Here is a 19,834-nt window from a genome sequence, read left to right on the forward strand (position 1 = left end):
TTTTCAAAATTGAAATACTTCTCGGAATTAAAAATAGTGAAATACAAAAATGGTTATTTCTATAACTATTATAGAGACCAAAAAGAATGTTTTATGAACAAGTAGATATCTTTAGGCAATGTAATGTTTACATCTTTAGGCAGGTGTACGTTTCGGCTGTATGTCGGTAAATTCGCGATCATGGAAAACTGCCTCGAACCTGACATTGGTACGTGTTCAATTTTTATGACGTAGATGGATACTTCCAACGGGTTATAAACTTCTGATCTTAACCCATAAAAGTCAAAGAAGCTGAGACCCAGGCTGCAATCTATCCACTTTTATAGAGACAATTTAGGCAAGCATATATTAAATAAGAAATACGGTCTACAGGTGTCCGTAATAATTTGAGAAAATGCGTAGTTTAGCTCGGGGATAGATCCGATAGGGGTCGCTCTCTCGCGAGCGTAAAGAAAGCGCGTAAAATCCATATTGCAAGCTGAGTTTGAAATTACGCGGGAAGGCGATCCATCTTAAAGTGTCGGCTGCTCCTTCGGAGGCCCGCTAAAAATAAACTCCGTCTGAAATTACCCGGCCTAAGATTGTAACTCGCAACGGGCGTGAGGGCGCGACATTCTACAGATTAGGACAAATTTCTCTTCCTCTCCCCCTTTAAGAACACCCCCGACTCATCCATTTCTTCCCAAATTTATTACGAGGGGAGCCAGACTAGCCGAAAAAAAGATACACTTTCCGATTGGTTGAGAACAGACGCGGGGAATGGCACCCGTTTCCATCCCCCATTTTCACCTTTTTTTTTGCACCCCTGCTTGCTCAAAACCTGCCATCCTTTTTTTCTGAGCTTGGAATAAGAGCGGAAAAAAATGCAACTCAATCAAAGTACTTGTCAGAACCCCGGAAGCTTTACGTAGCGCTGACTACTTCTAAAGAGCGCTCGAAAGCGCCTACCCTCATCGATTTCTCTTTTTCTTCATTTCTAGCTGTTTTTTTCCCGCCCAAGTCCCGAAAGTGTCAAAAAATTGGACGTGCATGTCGATTGAAACTCAAAAATGAAATTATGGATATGGGGGTACCTCTAGCCCTCTTTTTCTTATTTGCTTTCTTTTTTCCCAGCCTTTCCCCTACCCCACCCTGGTTCTCGACCCTTGATAGAGGCGGCTATTGTGACTATTGAAATAAGGCCCGTTGTTGGATTATCTTTCTTGAACTGTCAAGAACTGTATGTAAATCCTGTTTTTAAACTACATATTTTCTGTTTCTACGGTTAACATCCGATGCAATTTTTTTAGACTACATCCTTTATAGAACGAATTTGAAAGGGTTGAATTGAAATTGATTTTCAATTATAGATACGTCGTTTTATTGGGAAAAGCTTAATATGGTTATCGTTGGAGGTAATTTTCGTTCATTTTTATTTCAATTATTTTTATGACACTGAAATCTATTCAAAAAGTATGTTTAAGCACTAAATCTATCGTTCAATCATTAGGATTTTTTACCAAAGCTAAATGTTAGGTCAGGTTAGGTTAAATTAGGTTAGTTACCGTACCTTCATTCATTATCGGATGCGCAAACTCTACGAAAAGGTAATTCAATATTTAAACGTACTACAAGGATGCTTCAAGTGTACTACACATTTTGCAAGAACTTTATTTGCAAGAAAATAATAATTCATAGCTATCATGCCAGATTTCTTGGCAAATTGACGTGTCCAATTTTTAGGCGAAAGTTGGGTTGGTCCGAGGGGTCGGACACTTGCCATTATTTTGCACGGGATTTCGGGATTTCGTAGAGATTTTGGCTATTTTGTCATTACATTTTGAACTGATTTTGGGATTTCAATGTGAAATTACCACAGAGAGAGTTAAAAGATTTGGCAATTTTAGACAATGTGTACGGGATTTTGGTAAATGTCTGACCCCTCGGGTTGGTCAGACTTGAATTTTGAGCCTCGCTTTTCCAGACAAAACGAATTAATTATTATAATAACGCAACAGCTGGTTTCTAAGTCTGACTTCTCCAAGGGATTAATTAACGGAAGAACAATGATGATTTATTCCACCCATATTAAATAATCTATCCGGAATGCATAGAATGAGTTTTACGATTAAATGAAAGTTACACTCATCATGACCCTAAAAGAAATTGTACTTGAAAAACTAAATAAAGTGAAATTCTACCAATTCCACCCGTTTTCATTATCCAACTTAATGAAATTTATAAATGACAATGACTAGTTTTTGAAAATCAAATATAGGTAAATGAGATAACTATACTAACAATAATGTATTTATTTGTACTCACAAGGAGACATCCCGAGGTGTTTATCCCCGATTATTTTCAAACTCGGGTGTTAAGTAGACCTGCGTGTACCTTGAAAGCTTCTAAAGGGAAAAGTTTCAATGGCAATTCGTTTTGCCATGGCCACCAAAAATATTTTTCAAAACTCAAATTTAAACTTTCTCTACGTAAAATAGCATGGGAAAATCACGGCTTGTAAATTAAAAAAAAAATTGGCAAAACAATTGGGTGAAATAGATAAAATAATTGATAAAGTCGATGAAATTGGTCTAAAACAATGAAATACAATCCGTGATTTTCTTATTATATTTTACGTAGAGAAAGTTTAAATTTGAGTTGTGAAAAATATTTTTGGTTTGCCATGGCAAAACGAATAGCCATTTAAACTTTTCCATCTAGGAGCTTTCAAAGTACATGAAGGTCTACTCAACATCCGAGTTTGAAAAAAATCGGGGTGAAACACATCGGGATGTCTCCTTGTTAGGGATAATGACTATTTTAAGAGGATTTTTAACGTCACGCACTTTCTCCCAAATAAAAATTAAATCAGCCTGATATCTCATTGGTTCCCTAAAACTGACGTCTACTGCCAGGATTGAAACGCACGATGGTGACATTTAACTTTCCCCCTCTTCCGCAGGGCGTAAACTAGACCATGATGGCCGTGGATTGTCTCAACATAGGCATTTTAGGCATTCTCCCGACAGTACAATTCCTGATAGTAATCTATTTCATCAAAGGCTTCAATTAAACCGGCGCTAGATTAGAAAATATTCACTGACTATTCTTAGAAAAATAAAGGAAATGAAGTGGAAAACCCGCGCTTAAAAACTGTAAGGGGTGGAAGCCTTTGACATATCACAGGCTCACAGCCTAGTCTTGAGGGAATAGCCGCTTTTTTACTTCATTCGAAACATAAGCGCCAGTCTTTTCGATGAAATAAAAAGTAGCTGGCAAATGATTATAGCGCCCAAGTGCTTCTTTTTATTCGCGCATATCTCAACACTGCCTCTTTCGCCATTTTTTTCCCCAAGTTTTTTCTCTCGCCTCCAATGAGAAAACCTTTCTTCTTTTTTTATAGTTTTTCATTTTTTTTTGAAGCGAAAGTTTCAGAATAGGTTTTGTTCGCACTTTTGATTTATCGGAAACGAAGCGATTACCGCGCTGAGCCCTTGATGAGCCCGGAGGGAGGAAAGCCTCCCCCCCCCCCCGCGAACGACTAAAATGAAAAAAGAAAACGCGCAAATAATTTAAAAGGGTTAGGAAAACGATAATGTTCCCCCGTTTGATTTATGGGCGCTTTTTCCCGCACTATGCTATTTAAATTCAGTTTCAAACCAAAGCTCTTTTTTCGTCAAATTTCCCTTTTACACTCGAACCAATTTGATGTATTTTACCACTGATTCGAACGTGTTGCGTTTCGAGTTTAAAAAAATGGAGGAAAAACAACATACGCTCTTGTACAGTTACGTTTGAATTTGTTACTTGCATTTTCAAATCCTTTAAATTATTCTTTTGTTTTTTATAGGTTAACAATAAAGAAGTTAAGCACCCGTTGTTGTAAATGGGAACGTCTAGCCTTCCAAAGTACTCTATACGCGTGTTTCGACAAGTAAACTTGGCATTGTTGTAGGTTCATTCTGACGTTCTTGTTATAACTTAACATCTTATGGTTTATTTTTTTTTAATTTATTTAAATATTCACGCGTGATGAACTGAAATAATTTTCTTCTCTTTTTTTGGTGCTATATAGCGAGTTTTCGGTAATGTTGTCAATCTAGTTTCAAACAAGAAAACTCGCTTATTTATTTGAAGGGGAAATGACAAGTGTTTCGAATATTAAAAATATATTTATTTAAATTTGAAACGTGATTTCCTGAAAAAAAAGTGGGTCCTTCTAAAAGTAGAAGCTAAAATGTTTGCTCCAATAATTCCGCATAGAATTAACGTAATATTGTTGCTTTGGAAATTTCTCCTAGTGCATAAAACGGTTGCCATGGAAACTATTATAAACGTTTCACTACATGAAATCCCCTTTGATTTGAGAGTTTTTCAAGTTCAATCGTTAACGGGTAAAAACACATTTCGACGTCCTTAATTTACATATTACACGCGTCACCAATTTACTAAGTACAACTAATGGGAATTATAAATGAATAAGAACAGAACTTAGTATATAAGGCCTAAAGCGCGCAAGTGTTCCCGCCTCCTGTAATGGAAACCAATTAAAGGCACTCAATGCCATATATGTTACGGTTAATTAACCCTCAGCGACTCGATTACCCGCGTGGTTAGTGAAGGGCCTACATCCATAATCAATTTCACCGAATGAAAATAGTGGAGAATAAATTTCACCCGTGTCGCCAAAATCCATCAAAAAATGACCGCGTTCCGGTTGAAATTTACATTCAGTTTACATAACTCGCTTAATGAGTTCCAAATAATATTGTTATTTTTATAGTTGGTGGCCAATCCAGCGTCGAACGATAAAAAATGCCAATTTTTTAGCAACGGGTTGACGAAATGGCGAATAATTACTCGGGACGATAATCGGCTCTTTGTCTGACCCAAATATTCGTAACGCGTGGTGTGTCGCGCCAAGCGTTTGACACTGAATGAGTTTCTTTGTTTGACCAAACGCAAAAACATATAAATAATTCTTTTCTGGGCCCCTCTCTAATATTAGGCCGGCGTTTGGAAAAGACATTAGCGCCCTCTACCGCCTTTCGACAGCCGCCGTTTAAAGGGCGACACTTCTCGTTCGTGCATCTGTTTCCCTTTAATTGGCAGACCCGTCGCTGCGTGGTGTGGTCTTTTTTTCCAACAAGCCCTCTCTTTTCTGCCCCGCCAAACGCAACAAATTCATTCAACTATAATTTTTAAAAGGTACACGCATTTTAATCATTACGATTGTATAGTTATCTTTTAATTGTTAGTTAAAATTCCGAAAAAACTCTCTTAAATGGAGTTTGAAAATCAACGAATTTGATAGCGTTTTCCATTTGACTGCTCAAGATTCGCTCCTAATCTGTCTCTGACGTCATAGATCTCGCCGCGATCGACTAGAGTAAAACCGCAAATGGAACATACCATATTCCCGCACTTTGTGGTTTTTCGGCTGCTAGTAATTTGAATTTTCACGTCTTGGTCTGCCAATTTGCCAAAAAATCTAAAAGGAACACGCAAAAATTTACTCCGATCTCGATCCGTTGATCTGTCGAAATCCGTAGATCGGTTTTGTTCAATCTAGGAGCACGCAAGAGAGCGGGAAATGGAACACGCGAAACTTGATCGGAGCAGATCCGAGCACGCAAAATGGAACATAAAATGTTGATCAGAGCTATCTAGAGCGATAGAGGGCAGTCAAATAGAAAACGTTATGACATTTCTGCTACCAGGCTTAACACAGATAGGGTTTATTAGCGATAGTTACGAAAAAACAACTATAGTAGCACGTGTTAGCAGGATATTGGTTTATATCTGGTTTGTATCTGTTTCTCCAATGCCGAGAAACTATATTATTCCCATTTGGTCATCTTGTTATTTGTTGCTATTACGAACACCCACGAGTCTTTTTTACGTAGAAAACCGGAACGTCGCCAACTGACGATGCGAGCTCGTACATTTTGTACGAACACGTATTTTGGTGTGATTTCACATTGGATGGTATTGTTTTACGTGCCTGTCATCGGGTATTCAATGCCATGGTAGGTAATTTAAGCACTAGACCGTGTAGGCTTTCACAGTTCAGCTAATTAGTTAGCATTGTTTATTTCCCTTTAACTTTGCTTAACCAATCTAATACGTTGCTAACAACGAATGCCGTGTAATATCCGAGGGCGGAACGAACAATTGGACGCACTCTCTTTGTTGAAGCCGCAATTATATTCTTTTTGTGACGAGTTCCAGAATTAAGACCATATATTTTTGTACGGAACTAGAAACGAGAATGCGTGCCTCACAAATTAGGCCTAATTGACCAAATATTCTTGCCTCTCCTAAATTGCCGCTATACTTACGAGTGATATTCTCCTCGCGAAGGTCTACGAACGTAATCTAGTTTATAGTTCAATTCCTTAATTGAGACGTAACGCGCTTTGTGTATCGACTTTGACGCAATAAATGGCAAAGTTATATCTCATTCTCCCATTTTGTTGGTGGTCTGGCAGGATGTACCAATCAAAGAAGGTTTTAGCGGTTGTATCTGAGAATCCTTTTTACCTTAAAATAAGCCCATTTCCTTAAAATGCTCAAAATTCATGACAAAAATTCAAATTAAATCCTACACGTGGTTAGATCTGAAATTATCTCGAACATAATAAAGTAATTTCCCTCACTTGTAGATGTTGAAAACCGAATTCCGTTTTTTGGATTTATGCGAAAAATGTTGTTCCGCTCCCAACTGCCTCGACCCTTCTAAATACACGCAATCAAATTTAATAACTTCTCCGTTTTACGAGAAATTGCTTATGGGAAAACTGGGGTTCGTTTTTAATTATTCGAAAATCGATCGGGCGTTTGAACCGCATATTTTTGTAAGGCTCGTCACGGGCCGTTTTCTTTCCACGTTTTCAATATCAGCTGCTGCCCATTAAGGGAAATTTGGTCGCTGTTTTTATATGAGAATCGGTGCGCGACGGTTGCTTATCGATTTCCAATTGCGAAGAAATATTTCGAACGAAAGAGAATGTAAACTCGGCAAAATCGACATTTTTTCGTTTCTGTATTTTTACGGCACGACATTTGACAATGGAAGAGTACTAATGTTATATGGCTTCCGAGGGGCGTTTTGTTGCTGGAAATCGTTCATTATAGTGCTCCTAGTGTACGCGTGTATAAATGAACAATCGACGCTCAATGTTTTGATCCTGTTTAAGGAAGGAGTTAGAACTCTCAGTGTTGCAGGAAATACCGTTGTTGCTAAGCTACGTAGAAAAACGGAATTTGATCGGCATGAATTGTCGGTTGTTACGGAAAAGAAAGAGTTGGGAATTATATATATTTTTTACGTTGCCAGGGAAACTGGTTGGAATGACTCTTTCCATTTTCACGTTTGTTTTAATTCTTGTATGTATCGGAAATCAAACCATACACCCGAAAAAATAAATATATTCCCAATGTTGTCAATAAAACTATGCAAGTACATTCAAAAATTGCATTGCTATAGGCTATAGCAAAAAATAATGTTAATGAAATGGTTTAAAATATCAAATGTAGCTTAGCTATCCGAGTCATCTTATTGATGAAAAGTCACTAGTTTATTATTTATTTTTATATTTTTTCATTAAAATTATAAGTTATTACAGGAATCCATACCTCTACTTTGAATGCTTATCCTGCCGTATCGCGTATGGTAAGATCACTCGGACGGCTTTGACCCCGCCTACGAGATAAAAAAAAATTCCCTTTGAGCGCGCTCCCCTCTCACGTTCTTGTTAGTTAAGTTAACAGAGTGACGTCAAAAAAACCGTCAGCCACATCGAGTCGAAAATCTGCCGTGATAAGTATTCCAAGTAGAGGTATGGATTACTGGTTTTTATTATGTATTCATATAAATTTCAATATCAATAAAGTTGGTATTTTAAGGACACGATTTTCCCTATTAATATTAATTAATTGTCAAAATAATAATGTTAAACTGAAATAAATACGACTTGCTGTAGATGACGTTTATCTATTTATACCGATGTCGATAGCGCTCCGTCAATATCACAATTCCGAAATATGGTAGAAACAGATGAAAAGACTCCAGAAACTTCTGTTTCGTAAGTTGTCCCTAATAAGTAACGAGTATTGAGAGACGGCAAACTATATAGTTCTTCTGAAGTCCCGTCTCTGAGGGTCACCTCACCTTTAGCCGGCTCCTCAGGGTCCTCATCCTTTCTTAAGAAAGGCAGTCCCAGGGACCGACGGAGAGTGAGAAAAAAGGTTTCCTCTGCCTCGCGGAAGACGAAGACGAAAAAAATGGAGAGCGACTTAAGCCCCAGGTGACAAGACAGGGGCTAACTCCGAACGAGTCGTAGTCACAACACCCTAAGTCAATGTCTGTATAAGAAAAGCACAATCAACTTTGGGTTAGTAGTTGCGGCGGCTAGCGACAGGGGACGCGGAGACCGTCCGCCCCGTCTCAGATAGTTCCTGGCGAAGGAAGAGGGAAGTTGGCGGGAGCAGCCCCACCTAACGGGGCAACGGTAGACACCCCAGCCATATATTTTCTTTTCGCTTACAACTGGCAACGTCACGGGGGATTTTCTCTGACCGTTGCTTCGCTCGTCTTAGATATTTCTCGCCGCTGAGCTATGGCCGCGCTGACAGCTGTAATTGGTTTTTCTGTACAGGGGCTGAAGTCGCGTCACCTGACGCTTTAAGGCGGACGGAAATATTCGAAATTGTACGTTTGTCGAAGCCCGGGCTTCCTAACCACGGGTGGCGCTGTATACCCGTTCTCCTATGACGTATAGTACACGGTCTTTTATTATTTCCCGAGTAATATCCGAGTCGCTATTTTGGCGTTGTCTGTCAGGTGCGAATTGTACGGCTCTGTTCCCTTCGCTTTCTTATTAATATCGCCGGAGAAAATGCTATTGTTGCCGCGTAATTCTTGATTACAGCTGACGAATTTCCCCCGGAATGGGCAGGCTGAAAGACCTGATTCTCTCATTTATGTTTCATTTCCCACACTTACTCAATAGAAAATGATCCATCTTTGTTTCAAAATTTCACCAATGCCCCTTTAAAAATCCCCGTACCACTTTTTTAATCAGCTAGGCTAATACCCAAGGCACCACCCTAGGCCTAAGTCATCAAGCGACTTTTGAAGCCTTTTAATTCAGGTGGCCGGGTTACACTTTTCAAAGGTTACTTCCCCATTTGAGGAACGTTTAATCTTTGCGAAGGCAAATTAAACGTATACTTTATATAAACCCACCTTCGACATTTTTATGATTTTGCATATAAATTTGAGATTATGAAAAAATAATAACCACTTAAGCCTATAGGTTTATCATTATAAAACATTTAAGTTTTCACGTATTCAAATTTTACGCATTCTTTAAACTTTTTATGATAAAACAAATCTACCGTAAAATTTATAGCTATAGTAAAAGATACCAAAGAAACTGAAATAAGTGAAAATGTCACTTGTTACGTTTAGATTTTCAGAAAGGGGTAAAACTGAAATGTCACGTTAAATTATCTGTAAAAATGTTGAGTGGAATGGTTATTTCATTGTTTAAAGGCCTAGGTTTTCTTCTGCCTGTCCCCCTTTAAATTAGGCCTACATGTTCAGCGGTTGGCCTACCACCAGGGTATTTGTGCTCCACTAGGTTAATTTAAAGGGGGACAGGCAGAAGAAAACCTAGGCCTTTAAGTATTTGAACTCTATATCATTTTATTATTGATATTAGCATTTCAATCTGGAGCCAAGCATTTCGCCAAATATAGAACGTATTTTTTGTGTATTTACATCTGATTATATTTTATATATCACGCGTACATGGGATGAAAGGAGTGAGTGAGAATTTGCGAAGAGGCAGTTGTAAGAAACAGTTGATTGGTAAAAGCGGCTGAAACGGTAGAGAACGTCTTAAGGGGTCCCGAGAGTGAAATAAGAGCTCTTATTTTCGCCGTTCTCGTGTTTGTTCTTTTAGTTTTCTTTCCCCTAGAATGTTGGCTTCTTTTTAAAGCTCTGCGAAAGTATGTTTGGTCAATTACTAACCGTCCTGAAATAGGAAGAAATGGGAGTCCTCTATTGCTCTTATTGGCCTCTCGCCGTATACATCTTTCTCTCTTTCTTTTTGAACGGGAGCCGCGCTTCAAAGGAGAATAAATGAAACGATCGGACGTTGCCCCTTTCTTTACTCCTCGTAAGTCGGCTTCACCGCCCGTCGCGTCGCGGCTCGTTGAAAGATTGACGAAACAAGCTTGTAAAATAAAAACAATGAAGGGCTTTTTATTAAAATAATTATAGCTATTTACTATCTCGCGTAATCATAAATCAGTCGCAATGACGCCTCGGGACAACAGACGCGATAGAAAGATAAATTCCACTTTATTTGGTCGACCCTTCCTACAAATCGAGGGGACCATATTTTATGAGCCACTCAAACTAAAGGTTGGAGGCATTATTTTGCTACATGAATTTGGATAATTTATAGACATATTTACGTTGATTATTTGTCTTTACGGGGACTTTTAATACGTGTAGTGCAAAGAGTATTTCGATAACCATTTCAAATATTTCTCAGATTGCGCCCTCGAGGATCTGATGAATAATTTCTTATTTTATTTTTTTCGTAATCTCTAGCTTAGCCAACGTCACTTAATGCGGAAGACGGTAATAGGTGATTTCGAAAAAGATCGGTGGTCACATGATTTGGTTACTTTATCTTGTATGGTTAAAGTATTTGAGCGCGCGCTTTATTTTTCATTTTCAACGCGCGTGCACAATCGCGTGAGCCACAATCTACTAATATATCAAGAGCGCGCGCCCATAAAATTAACTCTTTTGTACATGTATTTGTCGATATTATTTATACTTGGGATCATTAGGAAAAATAATAACTCCAACTGCTCTGATTTGCACCTTGGATTTCGTAGAACGACATTTCACCTATCAGCCCGAGAGCAACCACCAGAGCTAAGAGCGGTTGCTGTTGCGCATATGCAGTTTAACCCAGCTGATAAAATTTTAAAAGATACTAACAAGAAATATATTTAAATGAACATTTTCTCGAAAATTGAAATAACAAAGGAGCAGATTCGAAACGATTATGACTCCATTCAAACACACACTATGAAACTTAAGCCTGGTTTTCACTTGGCGTTTTTTGGGCGAAAAAGCCCGGCGTCGACGGAAAATGGGCGAAAATTTCCGTCGACGCCGGGCGGAAATTCCGTCGTTTTTCGGTTTTGTGTGGCGATTTTCATTTCTATTTTTTTCGCTCAGTTGGGCGATTTCGCTCTTTTTCAACCAATCAAAAACCATTTTCGAAAGGTGACTGTGACGTCAGGGGGATGGTTAATTTCCCGCTTCTTGCATCCGGAACTCGGCCACGTGCTTTTCTGTGAATTTTGGAACGTGTTTTTTTTTATACCCTTGTTGCCTTCTTTTCCAGTATGTTTCTTTCACACAAACCGATCTTTCATAACTCATATTTCTTTGAACACGATAGATCATGTAAAATAACATTAAATTTAAAATGCTTACATGAGCTTTAATCAATAGTTCACTATTATGATCAGATAAATCATCCATTTTTAGGCCTAGGCTTAAATCTCCACTATCAGACGAAAACCGACGAACTCGCTGCCAGAAAGAAATCGCTTTATTTCCGCCCTAAAAAAACGCCAAGTGAAAATGCTAAAACGCCGACAGTGAGCGAAACGTCGAAAACCATATCGCCGACGTCAAACTTTCTGTCGGTGATTTTCCGCCAAGTGAAAACCAGGCTTTAGGCATTTCTATAATTTTTAACACAGTAATCCCTACCTCTACTTGGAACGCTTATCCTTCGGTATCGCGTATGGTAAGATCACTCTGACGGCTTTGGCCCCGCCTACGAGAGAAAAAATCCTGCGCGCGCTCCCCTCTCACGTTGTTATTTGTTAAGTTCACATAGTTAGGTCAAAAATACCGTCAGCCACATCGATACGAAAATCTTCCGCGATAAGCATTCCAAGTAGAGGTATGGATTTCCGTTTAAAATTATAATTATCTTTAAATTGGTAATTTAGTCCTATGTATAAATCGAAATTCACTGCAATTGACTTTATAAAAAAATGACATCGTTGTATTTTTTTTGAGTATTTTGTATTTATTAATCTCTGTATTTTGTTTGATTTGTTTACATGCTGCCGTTTCAAAGGTTAAAAAAAAAGTACTTATCTACGCTAATCCCCTCCACGCACGAGCAATCTGCTTATGTGGATGGGGACAGATGTAAAATATTTTTTTAAGTGAATGATAATGTATACATAAGGCATCAATAAATAAATAAATAAATAAATAATTACCCTATAATTTTAAATTTTGTTCTTATAATTCCTATATATTTTTGAGACAGTAGAGGGATACTAATAAGCGTTTGTAATTTTTAAAGTACCTGAAACATCCCAGGTGTTAATTAGTCCCATAATTTAATACACTAGAGAAAAATAGGGAATAAATTGAGAAATAACCAAAAGGGTTTACATTTTCCCCCGGAGTAGCTGCCTGAAAAAATAATATTTCAAACGTCAAGTATAATATTGTTTTTTTTTTTGGAAGAAATTTCCACACATTTTGGGCTTTATCGTAACAAGCGAATACCGTATAGAGCGAGCTTCCTCGCGGAGAATTTTATTGCGCCCGTTCTCTCAGAGCATCCTCGCGAGGGAGAACCCGAGCTTAATAAAATATAAATTGCGAGTGGGAAGCCAGTCGTGTAAAGGGAAGATAGCACTAAGGAACATGATGCTACCTATATTTGGTGTCGAGCACCCAACTGAAAGCTCGACCGAGGCCGGATACGAGGGTGAAAGCTGTTCGCTTCAATAACCGCCCCGCGTTAAGCCCAGGAGCATCGTGAAATATAAATGGTTGGCAATAAAAAGTGGTGCGCGCAACCATGGTTTGGTTCGCTTGTCGTACAATGTTGTTTTTGTACCATTCAGGTATAGGAGAGTGAGAGAGGAAATCGAGAAAGAATGCGACCCTAACTGAACCACGTTAGGGCGCCCAAAGTCAGGCGGAGGAGGAAATTGGGAAAAGACAACCCTCCAGTGTTTTTCTGGTCAACCACACGTCCATCCACTATAGATACTTCTTTTTTGTCCGGTCCTCATCCCCTCTGTTCCAGTCTTATTTCGTCCTTAATTACTCGGATACACGGCCATCCGGAACAATGTTAGAACTCCCGTAAATTAATTTCAGACTGTAGAGAGAGAGAGAGGGTTTTTTTTTGGGCCGTCACTATAATGTCACTACTCGTTCCCGAGTTGTTCGACTCGTCGTCTGTAACCGAGGACAGGGGCTGTTATCTGATTTGGCCCTAATGACTTTGCAATTTTCCTATCTACGTCGCTGTACCGTCACCATGGTGTGAAGAACCTTGACGAGCTTCGCAAAAAATTACCCTTGGAAACGGAGTTACAAATATTTATCGTTAAATTGCGCCGATAAAATCTTCTCTTTCGAAATTGTTGAAATTTTAGTCGCTAATAAAGGTATTGTAAAGAAAGTTAATTTATAGTGTCTTTGGTTATTTGTAGAAAGCCGAATTCTCAAAATTATTTTGCCTTGGCTTGTAGCCATATTGTCGCGTAGTTTAGATTTTTGGAATTAGCGGTCAAGCCATTTATTTTATTGGTCCCAATGAGCTGGAAAGTCCTTTTTCTTTAAACCCCACGAGTAAATCACGGCCTTCTGTCCATTGGAGCGTTAATATCGCGCCTTTAAAACGAGAACCTCTGATCGAGCGTTCTTTAATTTTAATAAAAAGACTACGAAAGACGCGAAGTAGCGCGCACGCGCAAAACAATGTCTTTTAATGACCCTGAAACGGTAAAACTAAAGTCAATGGTGCGGAGAGTTCATCTAGGTTTTAGCCATCCCTGGCTCGAGAGCTCGTAGATCTCGGGTGACGATAAACAAATATCTACGTGAAACATTCGCCGTCTCCCCGGAGAAGTTGCCTGATATTTCAAATAAAAAATACGCCACTTTAACACTTAATGAGACGTAACACTGAAATAAGAATTTTTCCCATTTTCACACACATCGCCTATAGCGTTCAAAAGTACCCTCTCGAAAAAGAATAAAAAATCGTTTTTATTTCTGCACCTTCTAGTTAAATAAAAAGCCCCAAGGTTAAGCTTCTCTTTTTCTGTAGAAGAAACGCGGCCATCTGATGAAGTTATAGTAAAGATTTAATCGTCCTAATGTCGCGCTAATTATAGCCCTCTATTGTTTGTTAATTATCTACTTGTATAAAAATGCAATTACACTTCGCGTGAGTCGGATCGTGTCGTGTGTGCCCCGTGTGTCTTCCCCGCTAATGGTCAAATCAGTTTTGAGAATTTCCGTCACGCCCTCTATTCGAGAACCCGACAAGTAAGTTATGCGATTTTTTTACGGGGCTCGATATAGATTGTACAAGTCTAAGCATGGGTGGAGAGGTCTCTGCGGAAATAGGGCGTCATTTTACTAAGTTGCTCAACTCAAGTTGATTTTAGGTGAAGCTATTCATTAATAATAACTAAACTTGGTCATGTTACGTCAACTAAAGCATAATGTTAATTATGTTAACTATCCCTTAAGGTTATGAGGTATACCGAGCTCACTAAGGGTCACTACGATTGTTAAATGTATAAAAAACGCTCAATAATGTGTTTATATCCATATTTACTTCTGTAAACGTAACGTGCGTTTATCGTGAATCCACATATAGAGTCATTTCACTTCGTAGCTTTGGCTATGGCCACCATTTTGTGTTCATCTCATGTGGTTATTTTATTAATAAAATGAAGCAATGGTTTTAATATACTTCTACCAATAAAAATTCTTAAAATTACATTATATTAGCTAAACACCTTGTTATATATTCAACCAAAAGTATATAATATATATCTTACAAGATTAGTATTGAATATTGCATGTACCTAATCTTGTTGATATTATTCGTTTGGAACATGAACCTTCGCAGGCTCCGGTTGATTTTTCATATATTGATTTTCTAAAACTATTTAATCTGTTAAATATGATTTATTTATTTATTAAGCAGTGCAATTTTTACAAATTACATCTTTAAGCGTAGTAAATTTTGAGCAGTGTATACTTCTCTCGTATGGTAGTTACTATAGACTTCTGATATCACAACAAAAAAACGTTTGAATTCTTAGCCTTTATGCAAGATAATTTCCAAGAATTCTTACATAGGCCTCACATTTTTATTTAATATTTCCGGTTCAATATTTACATTTGGATTTTTTTCTAAAAATCTTGGAATTGTTTATAATAAAATTATCCGTCGTTTAGAGTATAGTTTATACGTATTTTAAGAGAAGCTACTTGCTGAAAAGGCGTATTTCGTCGCCGTTAAAACAAAACCACGTATCTTTTCGGTGGTATTTTTGAGAAAAATGGATTTTTAATTTTGCAGGGACTTGTGAAATCGCGTGTTAGGGTTTTACACGCGAGTTAATTTTATAATTAAATAATTTCGTTTCAATATTGAATTTATGAGGATTTTAATTTAAAAATATTTTGCTAAAGGGGAATTTCTAGAGATACGTGGTTTCGCGTCATGAAGTGAAATTGAAGCTGAAAATAAGCGAGATACGTGCTTTTGCGCGAAATGCATTGTGAATATCAAAGATACGCTTAAATGATTTCTCGATTTAAAAAAGAAATTCAATTGCAACCTATTAATGTTTTTAATGTTATATACGTAAATTGGGGTGTAGAATCTAAATATGTAAATTTTTTACAAAACCACGTATCTCAAGTTACGTGGTTTTGTTTTAACGGCGCCGATTTGTAAACCCCCACAAGCGAGCAACGACTAAACGGATAAATCGGGAAGCCCTCCCCAAATTCGAGCAGCCCCCGCCGTAAAATTTAATAGTGTTTACATTTGGTTAATTGGCTTCCCTCTAGCGGCACCATACACCTGCCCTAAACTCGGTCCTAAACATTGTACAGTTTTGTTTTCGCGTAGCATTCCTCTAATGGCATGGCGGATTTACTTGAAATATGACTGTCGTTGGGGACAGTTCCGACTTAACCCGCGCACCGCTCCAGCAAAGCGAAATTTCGGAAATCCCTGTAACTTTAGCTTCCAACGTGTTGCCACTTTAGCCTGTTGATTAATACGGCATCCTCGTAATCTCTCGGCGACAGTTTTAATAGACAGTGAACGTAAAGTATCACGTTTGGAATTAAATATTCAGCCTCCAAAGCCCGCGCTCCGCTGGCGCCCAAATTAGGAAAGTTGATACGTGTTTGTTTCTCTTTATTTCCCACCGACTGGCCGTGCCTTCTTCTATCACTAGTAAATTTAGTTAAGGGTCAGCCTATAGAAGAGCGGCTGATACACCAAATTAACCATAGCCACGCCTGAAACTTTTAAATTGTGATTGAATAACTTATTATCGAAACTAGTCATCGTAGTTTTTTTAAACCAATTCAAATTTATTTGAAATTTCCCTATTTATGAATTTTAATTAGTTTTTGAAAGGAAACCCTGTCCGTGCAACATGGTACTCCCTGTCCCTCGTCGTTGCCCGGTGTTCCGCAGAAGGTATAAAGGTGCCGCGAGGCGCATCGGGCTGTTTTGAATGTCTTAAGAATTGAAAGGACGTCAGGTAGGATATCATTACCGTGGAAAGGGATGGCTAATTATAAATGGCCGCGGTCTGTGTACATTTCATATGCTGGGAAGCTCTCTTCTTGCGCCTGATACGTAATCCTTTCCGGTTTGAAACGACACGCATTCCCGATCTTAAAATTCAACAAAATCTGTCGTTGTGTCGAGTGTCCCCTCGACAAAGCTAACCCCTCCTTATTCATTATAATGTAATTTTCGTAGTCAGTATTTTCCATATAAACTAGCTCTATTATGCTTTGGAAATAAATGAAGTACGGTTCATAAATTCCAATGCTTTATTCAAGGGTATATATTTCTATTTAAGTAATTTCAGCATACGGATTTTATTTTCGTATAGTGGAAATATTATACTGTTGAGTAAAGTATACTATAGTTGATTTGTTAATAATTTGTAGTTTACAAGAATTTTATAAATAAATTTAATACATATTTACAAATTTTAAATAATTTACCATCATACCATGGAACAGAAATTAAATATTTATAATTAATAAATATTGCTTAAATAAAACTCAACTAACTCTCTACTCTTTTTTATATATCCCAGTATTCACTTAAGGTTTTAGAGATACATACATTCAAACCTGATTCCATTAAACTGTAATTTAAAATGCATACGAAAATGTATCAAATCTCCAAAGTGTTTTCGACCTATTCGTCACACTCTTTTTCGCAAGGGTCACTGAGTATATCAATGTCAAAAATTACCTTCGGTGTAACCCCTCAAAGTATATAAAAAGATTTTGAATCACCGTTCAAAAATAACTCGTTAAAACAATATGCGTTTTAAAAAAAGAAAAAATGGTTTGATAAAAATCGAACAAAAAGGGGCAGATAAATGTTTACGAAACGTAAATTTTCGCCCATTTTGTTGCTTCTTGGGGGTTACGCTCGAAACAATATACATAAATTGATGAAATATCACCCATTGTTTTTGAAAACGAGCGTTACTGTTTGAAAGGCATCAACGCCTTCGCCTTGACTGTTGGCCACAGAGATGCCAGCGAATAAAATCCATTATAATTTGTTCTCGGCTAGGATGTAAAGTACACACACCCACGTCCAATTGTTTTTCATTACGCGGCTCTTTATATTTTTACGTCATCTCGAATCGCTTTAACCATAGACCATTATCTCATTTAAACAATAAAACGTCCATACGTTTCATTATGTAAAATTTTTAAAATAAATAATTTTTTATAGTAGTTTTTATTTTACCGGTTTACTTGTTGGTAGCTGCTTAAAGGTCATTATGATTACTCCCTTTCAGTCCTAGATTTCAGTTGTTGACGGTAAGTAGACTTTATTGTTTAATTTTAGAGTTAAGACTTAAGCCGATGAGCTTTGGGAAATCCTATTACCTAGGGAATGTCTTTATTTATAAGTTATTGGCAATAAAATAACACGAAATCGTTATTGAATTATTTACTTTGACCAAGCAAAGCGAGGATAAAAGCGAACAATAATAATAACATAATACCAAACAAACTTAATTGAGCCAAAGACAGACCGAGGTGGTTGGTTGCCTCGTGCCGGAATTAACAATTTAGCAGCGCTACCTAGGGTCGTGTCGGTACAAATAATTAGACGCTTTATGGAAAGAGTTATAGGGGAAATTAATAATTAAATTAAATAAGTCAATATTTAATCTACAAACATAATTCAAACTAAACGTCGGAGAACAATTTAATTTTTTTAAATTATATTATTTATGAAATAGTTGATATGTCTGTAAATCAACCCTTATGGTTTGTTATAAACACTAGGAAAGATTACCAGTATTTTTTTTAAACTATCAAAAATTATTATTTACACACCTGTACATGTTATTTTCTATATATATAGTATCATTAGTATATAATATATATCAAAATTAATCATGTACCTTTGCAGGCTCCACAGAAGTGAATATTTGCCAAACCGCGCATATAGCTTGTTTTCCACTGGCGCGCGCAATTACGCGTTTCTCAGCTTTGAAACTTTCAAACGTTTTTACGCGCGTAAAGAAAATAACATTATGACGCGCGCTATAGTGGAAAACAAGCTTTAAGCTTGGTTTCCACCAGCGCGCGTCAAAAAGCGACACTCAGCTTTGAAACGTGCAAATGTTCTTACGTGCGACAGAAAACATTATGACGCGCTCTTACACGCGTTGGTGGAAACCAAGCCTAAAGCCCCCTTTTCATGCTCGCTGGTAGCGGATAAAAATCGTCAAAATTCGCTTCCGCCACTCGCAAGCGTGAAAATAAAGCTAAAATATCTGTTTGAAACAGATCGACGCGGAAAGTGAAAAAGTGTATAGCTGAAGCGGATTTTGTCGATTTCTACCCGCTACCAGCGAGCATGAAAATGGGGCTTTACGGTTCAAATTGTATCGCGTGACGAAGTAAATTGCAAAAATTGCAATAAGAAATATTTTAAGAAAACCACTTTAACCACGAACTCCTTAACATAAATATTATAACGTACCAAAAATATATTTTTCTATTATATAAATCTTTATTACGATTTTATAAAACAATGAGTTGTTGCTCGCAACTTGGAAAGGACATTCTATTTATTTTAAAATAGAAGCCGCGCCTGCGTTGTTCAAGTGAAGTCATTGATTCTCGAAACCACGTTAGGCGAAGACATTTCTATTTCTAAGTATAATACGCGACAAAGGTAACAATCTGGTACTCACCGCCAAACTAAAATTTCCGTAGTCCACTTTCAATTCTTAATCCATTGAGCTCCACCTAGCGTCTAATATTTATCGGAGAACCGACGCTAAAATGTCAACTTGGTCGAAAGCGGATTATGTCTATTCGTCGGGTGGTCGGGGTGTTTCAACCGTCAGTTCAACGTGCGTACATTTCAGGGGGTTCCCCTGAAATATTTCCTTCACCGTCAGGCACTGGCGTTCGTACGGGAAAAATAGCGCGACCCTCGCGAGCTTCTCTCCGTCCACTTCGAGCGCGCAACTCTCTCTGAGTCTTCCAAGGCGCATCGTTCTCTCTCTCAACCTGCCTCTACTGATCCATAGACGACGAGGGGGGAGCGCGGGAAATGGGGGATAGACATTCTCACTCTCTTCACGTTTTACTCTAGGAGCTCGCCACTTTTATAGTCGGGAAAATACTACATATAGTGAGAAAACTACTCGCCTCTTCTAGAAAAGTTAAAAA

General features: G+C 37.8%; 1 protein-coding gene across 1 annotated transcript in view; it reads right to left on the bottom strand.

The window, feature by feature from the left end:
* Positions 1-19,619, bottom strand: part of tinc (transmembrane protein tincar) — a 68,190-nt gene extending 48,571 nt beyond the window's left edge. Inside the window, exon 1 of the mRNA XM_090172655.1 lies at positions 19,351-19,619. The gene's annotated coding sequence lies outside the window, so the exon portion shown is untranslated. The remainder of the gene's footprint in view (positions 1-19,350) is intronic.
* Between the last annotated feature and the right edge of the window lie 215 nt (positions 19,620-19,834).

Source organism: Leiobunum rupestre, chromosome 4 (assembly GCF_980474605.1).
Source record: "Leiobunum rupestre chromosome 4, qqLeiRupe1.1.hap1, whole genome shotgun sequence".
NCBI lineage: Eukaryota > Metazoa > Arthropoda > Arachnida > Opiliones > Sclerosomatidae > Leiobunum > Leiobunum rupestre.